Consider the following 11384-nt stretch of genomic DNA (forward strand, 5'->3'; position numbering starts at 1 on the left):
GCGTGTCCAGCAGGAGGTTGGTCAGCAGGAAGTGGCCCAGGTAGTTGACCCCCAAGTGCTCCTCGAAGCCGTCCTTGGTCTGCCGCTGGGGGACCATCATCACGCCAGCTGGGGGGACAAGGATTCCTGGGGACAGTCAGATGGACCGAGTGGCCCTTGGATGCTGGGGACTAGCCACGAAGTCTGTGCCTTCGTGTGTGCGTTTGGAACAAGGGACACTTTTTGCTTTTGGGGGGATTGGGGGATGGAACCCAGGGGTGCTGACCGGCTGAGCCGTGTCCCCAGCCCTTTTTATTTTTTATTTTTATTTAGCGACAGCGTCTCCCGGAGTAGCTGAGGGCCTCATTCAGTTGCTGAGGCCGGCCTCCAACTTGCCATCCTCCTGCCTCAGCCTCCCGAGTGGCCTTTGCTGAACACACGGTAAATACGGAGCCAGTTCTCCGCGAGGTGCACGATGCATGATTCTGGCATTTGATAAATGACCAAGGGAACTGACCCGGCCGCATCCAGCAGAGCCAGGAAGAGAAAACGGGGGTCTATAAATATAAAATGCCACCCAAAGGGGACTCCAGGTCCCGTGTGATCTGTTTAGTGTTTGCCAACGTTCGATTGTTTTCTGGAGGCATTAAAAAGACTCAAAAATAGAAAAATCTGGGTTCTGGGAGGCTCTTAGAAGTCTACTTCCAAGGTGCACACTTCTAATGCCGGGGGCATCGGAGGCTGAGGCAGGAGGATCGCAAGTTGGAGGCCAGCCTCAGCAACTTAGCAAGGACCTAAGCAACAAATAGAGGTCCCCAGGCCTCACTGCGGGGCCAGGTGTGCAGAACCCAAGAGAGAGCCACCCGTGGGCATCTGGGGACCCCACAGGACTGGTCCCACAGCAGCATCGTTAGGATGTCATGAGATTTGGGATCCAACTCCTAGTGGGTCCCCAGGCACCACACAGCCCGAGAGGACGCGTCTAAACATCCAGCACACCTGACGCCGGGGCTGCAAAGGACATTGGGGACACGGAGCCCTGATGTTCAACAGGCAGCCAGCCTCGGGGAAACTTTCCGGCACCCACAGGGAGGTGCCGGCCATCACGTCAGCATCCACCTGGACGCGACTTACCGTTGTTCACCAGGACGTGCAGCGGGACGTTCTTCATCTTGAACTTGTGGACGAACTGCCGGATGGATGTCATGGAGCCCAGGTCACAGTACAAAAACTCGACTGCAGGGGAACAGAGACACGGGGTTACCGCCAGCCTGCGCACCAGGCTCATTTCCATACAGGTTGGCCTCTCTCCCATTCGGAATCAGCCCTGGGTCAGGAAAAGTCACGAACAGTGAGACAGCCATGTCCCAAGGTGACCCCCAGCGAGGGACACCCTCTTCCTGAGCGTGGGAGAGAGAGGTGGGTTTGCCTGTGATTGACAGGTTGTGGACTGCACCATCTTGTGTCCAGGACGTGAGCGTTCGAGGATTTGGGTACCCCCAGGAGGACGGGGGACCAATCTGTGGGGACAGATGCCGAGGGACGATGTAAGTCTTTAAACTGGGAGACGAAAAAGAGGAGACTGGGTTCTGAGTGGACCCCAAGAGAAGAGTCTTAGGCCTGGTGGGGAGGGGCAGGGAATGGCCTCCTATTTGGGAGAAGTTGAAGGGAAAACTGAAAATTGATGCTGATGTTTCCGGGAGGGTCACATAAGGTGCAAGAGATTCTCCACACTCAGCGTGGAGAGCTGTGCACCCGTCGGTCCCGTCTGTGAAGACACGGAACACGCTAAGGCACCTCCCAGGGCATTTCTTATTGCCAAAAGGACATCACCCGCCGATTCGCTGACGCACGTTGCTTTCGACCAACTTTTCCCTTAAAGGCAAGCAACGGGGCCGGGGACAGGTCCCCGGTTTGCATGCTCTAGGGACAGGAGCCATTTTTAAGAGACGCGTGGAGACGCAGGACACAGGGCACTCTCGCCACTTTGCGGGTCTCTAGAGCTGGGGATAGAAGGATCGGTGGACCCACCCGTGCGGCCCCCAGAGGGCAAAGCGACTGGATTTTCAACCTCTGGCAACAGTGTTTCCCCGGGGCAGAGTTTTATACCCAGCCAGAGTGGCCGGCGCCACCTTCCAGGTGGAGAAATGTCACGTCCAGCTCTGCAGCCGGGAGTGACAGGGTGACCTGTGTGTCAGGGTGCCCAGGAAGGGACAGGGGGAGGGGAGGGCTGGAGGGGGTTTTGCATAATATATTAACGAGGCTAAAAATGCAAATGTACAAATCGGAAAGAGGACCCCACCACACAGCTAGCACCGCCCGGTCCTGACGTCCATTTCCTATATCATCTGATGAATGTCCCCAGCGTGTCCTTGACGGTCGTCAGCGCTCGGCTGCTGCAGAGTTCAAAGGAGCTGGCTGAGAGACGGTGGCACGTCCCTTCCCCACGGCGATGGTGAAGCGCGAGAGGTGACAGACGCACCAAGTGTCCCGATGGGGTTGGGATGTGACACGTGACTCTCTCAACCAGACATCCGAGTTCTTCTCAGTAAACACGAATGACGAAGTGACGTTGAGAACAACAAGAACAAACCCCAAAAACAAATTAAGAAACGAGGGTAAGGAACTGAGGGGTCAGCTCCGCGGCAGAGCAGTGGCCCTTCCACGGGTCTGCGTTGGTCTCCGAGCACCGTCACGGTCACCCCTGGGACACCGACCCCTAAGGACGAGAGGATCCCGGCAGCTCGAGGGTGGGAGGGTTTCATCCCCTGGTCTGGGAGATACTTGTGCTTCAGGCTCCATGGAAGGGATGGACTCATGGTGGACAGCGGGTGGGCGGCCACTCCCGCCTCCGAACTAGGTCCTGTGCCCAGGTTTGGGGATTCAGTGTGGAATTGAGTTTGGAGAGAACCAGCATCAAATCTGCTACGACTGGACACAGCGCCCTCCGCACCAGGTCCTGGGTCCAGAGGTGGACAGGACCCGCCTCTTACCATGGCGTCCAGCTCCCTCCAGGGCTCCAGGGGCTCCTCCTGCCTGTCCAGCTCCTGGGCTCCAGGTGGCCCTGGGCGGGTGGCCCCTCACTGCAGTCTCTGCCTCCGTCTCCACGGGGTCCTCCTCTGGGTCTGTGTCCCCTCCTCTGTCTCTTGGGAGGACACGGCCATTGCATGAGGGCCCCCTGACCCAGGAGGAGCCCATCCTCCACATGAGATTCCCACCCGAGGTCCCATCAAGGTCAGGCAGGTCCAGCACGGGATTCCTTAGACCGTCACCATCCTCCAAAGTGACGGCGTGGTGACCAGAGGTGGCTCAGGGCCCGCATCCAAGATGAGAAAGCTCAGACTCTAAACAGGAGCTTAGTGACCCGTTGGGTCAGAGCCTTGCCCCGGTCACCTCACTGTGTCGTCAAAGCGCAACCCGCAACGGCATCTCGGAGTCACCTTTACCGGGCCATCGTCACCCTGGACCTTCACCGGATGTCCCAGGGCTGGTTCTATTTGTAGCCCCTGGGCGGGAGGTCACCGTGGCTGGCGCTGACCGGCGAGCCCATCTGGCTGGCTCCTCTCTGCCTTTGGGGACAGTGTGGCCTTCCTTCCAAGTCCCCGAGCACAAAAATAGCTCCCAGGTCCACTCAGCAGCTGAGAAGCACAGGAGCCGTTCACGTCCTTCCCTGGGAACTCATGGACGCCCGGGCTGGACCCAGAAGGGACGCTGCCTCCCACGTGGCCCTGGGGCTCCATGTGCCAGATCAGCTCCTCCCCGTGTCCAGCCTGATGGCCGCCCGGCAGATGGAGGACGTCCCTCTAGGACTATCCCACGAGCCCACTTCTTTCCATAGACACACGTTTAAGAAATCTGTCCCTCTAGGGGACAGTGACCCATGCACACGGACCCTGCTTCCCTGGGACATCTTTCTGCAAAACCCTCATTTCCTGACATCGCTGTCCCTTAGGACATTGGGTCAGAGGGAGGTGACTGGGAAGAGTGAATCCTCCTGAGATGGGAACGTCCTTTGCTTTCTGCAGAGTGGACGGTTGTCCAGTCCCTCTGCGTAAGGGACACAATGAGCCATCGAGGATCCAACGCGTGCCCTCCGGGTCCTCGGCGAGCGCCCACCATCTTGTGGGCAAACGGGTGACCTTTCCACCACCCGGTTGTCCTGCCTGAGCTGCCCGCTGTCTGGCAACTGCTGTCAAAGCGTCTCCCCGAAATAGCACAAGTCCCTCCGTCCTCCTCTGGTGACCTCCTCCAGCTGCTCATCACCCTCAGCCTAAGTCATCCAGAAGGACGTCCACCCCCGAGTCTAACCCCTTTGTCACTTCTTCCCGAGGGCAGACAGAGTCACACAGCGTCGTCTCAGTACCAACGTCTCTGTTGCATATCACGGGTTCAAGGGCAGCCCCTGACCCCAGGTGGACCGTGAGCTGCCCATGGGGTCCTCCGTCCTCGTGGACCATTGCTCTGGTCAACGGGTGACCCCTCCTGCTTCCCCAGCTTCTCCAAGGGAGCGAGGGTCCCCACCGGTCCCTGCAGCTGAAGGATCTCAGAGTCGCACCTGCTGGAGATGCCCCTGCTCTGGTGGAGGTCGGCTTTGGGCCCAGGCTGTGTAGACGGTGGCTGGATCATGCAGGTGATGGGGGGGGGTGGAAAGGGATTATTCGGGTTCCTGTGAGACCCCGGCTGTGAGCAGACGCACCAAGGGGTGCTCAGCAGGGCAAAGTGGCATCCAGTGCCCTGCTCTCGACCTTCCTGAACTTCGAGCTAAAAAAAACCATTTTCTCTACACATGAAGGGGTCTCGGGTATCTTATTATAGCAACAGAAGGTGGACAAAGGGACCCACCAATTCCAAGCCCAATATCAGGCATGGAACCAAATCCAGGTCCACCCAGAAAAGACGGAGAGGAGGTCATCAGAAGGACGGGGAATGGGCATCCTGGGGGGCTTGGCTCTCAGGTCCTGGAAGTGGACATGGAGCTAGGGGAGGAGCTGACCTGCATGCAGGGGCCATGCCGCCCACCTTCTGGTTCCACGTGGGGTCAGTCCCTTGAGTTCTGACGCCCGCTGGGGACAGGCGGGTCTGTCTATTCATTTTCGTTCACTGAAAAAAGTGGAGGCAGCCTCAGGAAAATGGCAGCCAGAGGACCTCCCAAATTTTAAAAAAAGGAGCCGGCAGATGTTGTGTGGGAAGAGGCACAGCCCAGATGGGGATCCAGCACGAGAAGGGGCCAGATGTCACCCACGGTATAATTTTCTCCCCCCTCGCGAAGAGAGAAAAACAAGAGCCCTCGCAGGTACATTCTCACACAGCGAGGTGTTAGGAGAGGGGAGCTGACGGGAAAGGTGTCGTCTGCAGGGACGTCTCAGTGCGGGGAAGAGAACAGGGCGCTGTCACCAGGCTCTCGAATGCTTCCAGCTGCATCCAGAAAAATCAGATACTTGGGGATCTCTCCCAAGGACACGAGATCCAACGATGAAGACACATCTGTAGTCCCCAGTCTGCGGCTGCGCTATTGCAGATGGCCAGGACATGGACGGACACTCAGCCAGTGTCCGTCACTGGATGAGTGGATAAAGACAAGGGGGTACGAATACCCAGGGGAAGACGACTGAAGTTGATCTGGGGCTCGTGGATTCAGAGGTTCAGTCTGTGGTGGCCGACTCCATGGCTCTGGCCCAAGGGGAGCAGAACAAGATGGCGGCAGGGCCTGGAGGAGGAGAGCAGCTCAGGACAGGGCACCAGGGAGCAGAGACAGCTCTGTCACCAGGGACAGGACAGAGACCCCAAAGGCACAGCCCAGGGACCCCCTCCTCCAGCCACACCCCACCTGCTGCAATCTCCACCCAGTGAGTCCACTCAAGTGGATTAATCCACTATTAGTCTACACCTCTCGCAACCCAATCATTTCACCTCTGAATGTTCCTGCACCATCTCACACATGAGCATTTAGAGGAGGAAAAGTTGATTTGGGCTCCTGGTGTCCGAGGTTCAGTCCCTGGTGGCCGACTCCCTGGCTCTGGCCCAAGGGGAGCAGAACAAAATGGCGGCAGGGCCTGGAGGAGGAGAGCAGCTCAGGACAGGGCACCAGGGAGCAGAGAGAGCTGTGCTCACCAGGGACAGGACAGAGACCCCAAAGGCACAGCCCAGGGACCCCCTCCTCCAGCCACACCCCACCTGCTGCAGTCCCCACCCAGTGAGTCCATCCAAGTGGATTAATCCACTATGAGTCTACACCTCTCCTAACCCACTCATTTCACCTGTGAGCTTTCTCACATGGTGTCACATGTGAACCCTGATGGAACACCTCGTATCTACACCCTAACATGGATGATCTGAAATAATCAAACTCACAGAAGCAGAACCATATTTGTCAGAGACCAGGAGGAGAGAAGCGAGGTGATAAATAGGTAGTCAGTTAAGCAAGATGGAGAATGTGAAAGACCCTCCGCACACCATTCCTAGGTTGACCGTGGCGCGGTGAGCCTGACGTTTTTTCCCTGTTGAGTGTTGCTAACAAGATAAAATAGAGTCTAACAGAACAGGAGAGGTCAAAGGAGGTCCCGTAAGCACTCAAGCACACCACGCAATTCGAGCGAAGGCTGGTCACCGTTCCTTATCTGCTTTGACGAGGACACAGGGACGCTTGCTCTGCAGTATCCGTTACTGAAAATATCTTCCCGCTCCTATCAGGTGCCTTGACAGCTAGCGAGGCTGAGCCTGTGGCTGTCCCTGTGGATGGAGGGAGCAGCAGACACCACAAAACTTGTAGTGGGGAAAAAAACACCATTCGCATCCTTTGAGTAACGGGATCCAAGATGGCAGCCACCGCACGCTTGGACCATTTGGGACTACTGGGCACACAGCCTTACAATGGAATGCGGCCCCAAATACCTCAAAATACTTCCATTTGTTAACATTTTTAACCAGAATTAGGAGGCATGGTGTTGATGATTCTCATAGAATGGGTGGACCCAAGAGCCATATCAGTACCATCAAAATGGCGGAACTGAGTTACATCAGCGCTGTCCTGCGAGAGTAGGACACCCGATGACATCTAATGAAAACAAGGAGCTCTCTGTGAAGGACAGGATGACAATAATTAATCCAGAAAGAATAAATACAGACCCTTTCCATCCCTCACGCCCATTCAATAGAAGCACAGTGGTAAACTGATGTCTCCTAGACCTCAGAACATTAGACAAGATCATCAGAAGGACAGGAAATGCTTCTCAAAATACTCCTCGAGACTCTAGAGAAGATCATCAAGGACGGGAAATTGCCACCCGAGTATCTTGTCACCCCAGTGTCCTGTCCAAGAGAATGTCATCCAGTGGATCTATTTGTCTGTTTTGTGTTGCTATAACACAATACCTGAAGACGAGTACTCATAAAGGAAAAAGGGTTCTTAGCTCATAGTTCTGAAGGTCCCTGAGCACCCACTCGGGGACCTACTGGCTACACCACTACATGGCAGATGGCATCGTGGTAGGGAATGACCACAAAGAGTGACAAAAGGCCCTAATTATCTCCCCGGGGCTCCATCTCTTAAGGATTCCACCACGGGTCCATGGATCATCACGTCTGCAGCTCATGAAACACGCTAACCCACCACCCAACCCCATCGGTGGGTGTCATGTACCAGTCAGCCTCGTATCATTGTACCCAAGACACATGACGAGAACTTTGAGGAGGACAGGTCCCATTTTGGCTCTACGCCTGAGGTGACGCTGAACATCATGGCAGAAGGGCTTGGGGGAGGAGAGCTGCTCAGCTCTTGGTAGCCAGAAAGACGAGGGGGGACAGAAAGAGGGGAGAGAGAGAGAAGCCAGGGACATGATATAGTCTCCCCAAAAGCCAGGGACAAGATATAGTCCCTAAGAGCATGTTCCCAGTGACCTACTTCCTCCAACTATAACCCACCTGCCTCTGGTTTCCACCTTCTCCCAGTTGTGCATTCGAATTCTGAACCCATCAAACACACTGAGGAGGGCACCGTCCAATTATGTCACCTCTGAGCTTTCCTGGGCTGCCTAACCCGGGAGCTCTTTGGAGGACACCCAAAGTGCCAACCATAACCGGGACCCAGTGTTGGGGGTACGTAGCGTGAGTCGTCCTTGTTCCAAACCCTGAAGAGAAAAGCCATGCAACCTGAGCTGTCATCCTTCCCAGAAATGTGACAGTCAGTGCTTGTCTGGTGACCCCTTTGGGTCTTATCCCCGAGGGGAAGGGTCCGTTGAGAGTGTCGGTCCCGGGACTTATCTCGCAGGCTTTGTGACTAAGCAGATCCTTGTGCCTCAGTAAGACGATAACTAAGCCCTAAATTCCGCGGGATTTTCCTTCTCTGCACAAAATGACCAGAGTGCATGAAGCCATCGCCTAAATCCCCGGGACTTTGTTACATAATCACGTCTATGAAATCCCTACAGAGTCGAGTGTCTTTTTTTGCAGCCACCAACGACATAACGTCCATGGCTCTAGGGAGACAGTCGGTTGCCCTCTTGAACCTCGATGGAGGATTAGGTGGACTCATATAGACCGCAGGGGGATTGGCGATTTGGTGGCTTTAGCTACAATTCTATTCTTAGCTCCCTTGATGGCTCATAAAGCTCTAAATCTCTTGAGCTGGTCACTGCCCTCCAGGTCTGCCATGGTTTTTGCACGTGTGGTCTCTGAAATGAGGGTCCTGGAGATGCCCACCTGCCAGGTTCTCAACTTGGGCATGTTTCAAAATGGCGCCCAGGAATGGATGGCTCCAAGAGACTTGTTGGACAGGACGGTGGTTTGAATATAGTTTGCTGGAAGATGGGTGGGATTGAGGTGGTGGGACCTTGAAGAGGTGGATTAATGGTGTCCCAAGGGACGGTGTCCATCTCCTATGACGGAATTAGGTCTCATAAGAGTGGGTTGCTGTCCAGGGAGGCTGTGCCATGCACCACACTCCTAGTACCTCCTGAATGTACTTGGTTACGTTCCTCCTTCTCCGCCATATTGTAACACAGCTGGGTGGCCCTTGACACAGCCTGAGGAATGCCGTTGTGGCCTTCCAACCATCAGAATCCTGGGGTCTACCTTTTTTCTTTTTACTTTACCCCGCCTCAGGTATTTTGTGATAGCAACACAAAATGGATTATAACTGGTCACAGACAGTGGACGCGGGCAGCCACGGCACATGTTTCACTCCCTGCCCGCTGTTCCCACGTCGCTCAGAGACCCGAGAGATAATGCAAAGACCTCAAAACCACAGAGCTGGGTGGTCCCACTGGAGGACGGCTGAGCAAGGAATTAAAGAGTACCAACCCACATCCTCCGGGGGGCAAAGAGTGGACGTTCGAATAACTGCCCGAAAAGAGAGGGGGGAAAGTCATCTGGGAGCCCAGGAGAAAAAAAGAGACAAAATATAAAAAATAGAGAAATAATTGTATGTTAAAAATGGGTTCAGTTCACTGAGTCCAATGAAGAAAAGAGTGAAGGTGGATATGGTGGATCCCAGCAACTTGGGAGGCTGAGGAAGGAGGACGGCAGGTGTGAGGCCAGCCTCAAGCACTTTGCCAGACTCTGTCTGAAAATAAAAAGGGGTGGGGGTGTAGCTCAGTGTTAGAGCACCCCTGGATTCAATCCCAAGAATAATAAGAAGAAGAAGAAAAATTTAAAAATAGATTGAAAAAAACATCAATGGAGTCTTGAATAACAAGTAACTCTAGACCCAGTGGATTAACCGTTCAGATAAAAAGTAAGATATTCTGAAATACGTCGGAGCTCAGTCAACAAAAGCAATCTATTGCTTCTCCAAAAAAAAAAAATAAATAAAAAGAGTATCAGGAATATCGATGCAAATTGAGACCTCGCTTTTGGACAATGTCGCGCCCCGGATGAATGACTCACCTCAATAGCAGAGGTGATGGACTAGATGACGGACAGCCGTGTCCGTGTAGCTGGGGTGAGGCCGAGAGGCGGAAAACAGGATTGCTTTTCAGAAAAGAGCCTCGTGACCCCAGCGACGGAAGTGGCAAGCACCTGGTGGAAAGTTCTCCAAGTTCTGACTCTTAGACTCGAGGTTATGGGAGAGTCAGAGCGATGGGGTTTGGTGGTCCCCCCGAGATTGACTCAATAGATAAAAAAAACTCAGAAAATACGTAACGCAGAAGATCTAAAAGATAAAAGAAGAAGAGAGAAGGATCCCGATGCGTATTTCTTCAAAGTGGGTGAGATAAAGGCGCTTAGTCATAGAGAATCAAATCTAAATTTATTCTTAGTTGTAGAAAATCAAATTTTTTACGTAGATGGATTCAAACTCTCTTAAAGAGACTATTGAGGACGTTCAGAGAAGGGGGTGATTCTTGAGAGGACTTAAGATACCGGATGCACACGCTACCTCATTAAGAGACCTCATTAAACGACACTCGTTAGGAGACCAGGACGAGGAAGGATTCTGTGCACGTTCCGTAGAGACGATTTTCTTTTTGTTTTTTCCAGATATTTTCTCTCCGAGGTTGGTTAGCTCCCCGATGCGGAGGGTGGAATATATTTCATGGCTGAGTGACGGAGTGAGGATCTGAGCTCAGGAATGGCAGGTCCCAGGGCACTGGGGTTGGAATCTCCAAATGGGAAAGGTGCTTTCCCCCCCGTCACTGTCTCCTCTCGGTAAGTGATCACGAGGGCGAACCAGTCCTCCCAGCTCCTAATGGCTGGAGGCACACGCTGCAGGGGTGTTAGCTTCATGGAGGAAAAAAAAATCACCAATATTCACGGAAAGGACAGTTTTTGCAGGGACCTTGTGATAAAGGTTTTTAAAAGACTGTTAAGTGATTCTACTAAGGACACTACCGTGTTTGTGCCATGCACACCTTCTAGAACCTTCAGCTACCTGTCCATGCCTCCGTTTATCTGTTTATCTACCTACCCTACATCATTATCCATCCATCCATCCGTCTGTCCATCTCTTCATCCATCCATCTGTCCATCAACCCACCTACCCACCTACCTGACATCATTATCTCTCCATCCATCCATCTGTCCATCAACCCACCTACCTACCTACCTGACATCATTATCTCTCATCCATCCATCTCTCCATCCATCCATCTATCAACCCACCTACCTACCTACCTGACATCATTATCTGTTCATCCATCTCTCCATCCGTCCATCTCTTCATCCATCCATCTGTCCATCAACCCACCTACCTCCCTACCTACCTGACATCATTTTGTCTCCATGCATCCATCCATCCATCCATCCATCCATCCATCCATCCATCTGTCCATCCATCCATCTTTCCATCAACCCACCTACCTCCCCACTACCTGACATCATTATCTCTCCATCCGTCCGTCCATCCATCCATCAATCCATCTGTCCATCCATCCATCTCTCCATCAGCCCACCTACCTCCCCACTACCTGACA

The 11384-nt window shown here is 53.7% G+C and overlaps 1 long non-coding RNA gene across 1 annotated transcript; it reads right to left on the reverse strand.

Moving 5' to 3' along the window:
• Positions 1 to 10200: 10200 nt before the first annotated feature.
• Positions 10201 to 11384, reverse strand: LOC139703250 (uncharacterized). The gene is made up of 2 exons (XR_011705649.1): positions 11014 to 11384; positions 10201 to 10956 (listed from the first exon to the last, which is right to left on the reverse strand). It is a non-coding gene; the product is annotated as an uncharacterized lncRNA (long non-coding RNA).

The sequence above is a fragment of the Marmota flaviventris genome, chromosome X (assembly GCF_047511675.1).
Source record: "Marmota flaviventris isolate mMarFla1 chromosome X, mMarFla1.hap1, whole genome shotgun sequence".
NCBI classification, from domain to species: Eukaryota; Metazoa; Chordata; class Mammalia; order Rodentia; family Sciuridae; genus Marmota; species Marmota flaviventris.